Source organism: Carlito syrichta, unplaced genomic scaffold (assembly GCF_000164805.1).
Source record: "Carlito syrichta isolate Samal-C Ts95f unplaced genomic scaffold, Tarsius_syrichta-2.0.1 Scaffold305835, whole genome shotgun sequence".
Classification (NCBI taxonomy): Eukaryota; Metazoa; Chordata; class Mammalia; order Primates; family Tarsiidae; genus Carlito; species Carlito syrichta.
In genome coordinates, this window is record NW_007249931.1 from 74,450 (window position 1) to 75,253 (window position 804).

The window sequence follows — 804 nt, forward strand, 5'->3', positions numbered from 1 at the left end:
CGATCCTTCCGCCTCAGCCTTCCAAGTAGCTGGAACTACAGGCATGCGCTACCATGTCCAGCTAATTTTTTGATTTATTGTAGAGATGAGGTCTCGCCAAGTTGCCCAGGCGGGTCTCGAACCTGCAGGCTCAGGCAATCCACTCACCTCAGTCTCCCAAGACGCGGGATTATAGGCTGAGCCACTGAGCCCGGCTAACAACATGAAATCTTTTTAAAGGAGCACCACTGTTTAACCTGTTCAAGGATCTTGGCTAACAGTTCCCTGGGTTATCAATTCTCTCATAAATACCTCAGGTGACTACATTAATCTTATGGAAATACAAATGTCATAAACGTTTTTTGTTTTGCAAGTACCCTCTGCTTAACTGCCAGTGGTGGAACTATTTCTTTCTTTCTTTTTTTGGTGTGTGAAGCTCTGAATTTTATTTCTTTTATTTCCAACGTCACAACTATGATATGAAATTAAAAACTCAGTACCAAAATATACCCTGATCTCCGCATGTCAAAGAAAACAGTGTTTATCATGTCTTCCAAGAAATTCTGCTGATTTGTATCAATCCTAGGGAAAATGATACTAGTGTAGACCATGCTGTGCCTAAGGTATTCTGACAATTTAGACAAAAACACCACCTCCTTTAACTCAACCAAGATGCAATTACTTTGAATATAAAACTATTTCTTTTTTATTTTTATTTTTATTTTGAGTTGGAGTCTCACTCTGTCTCCCAGACTGGAGTGCAGTGGCCGCTCCTGGCCACCGCAGCCTCGACCTGCTGGGCTCCGGTTATCCTTCTGCCTCAGC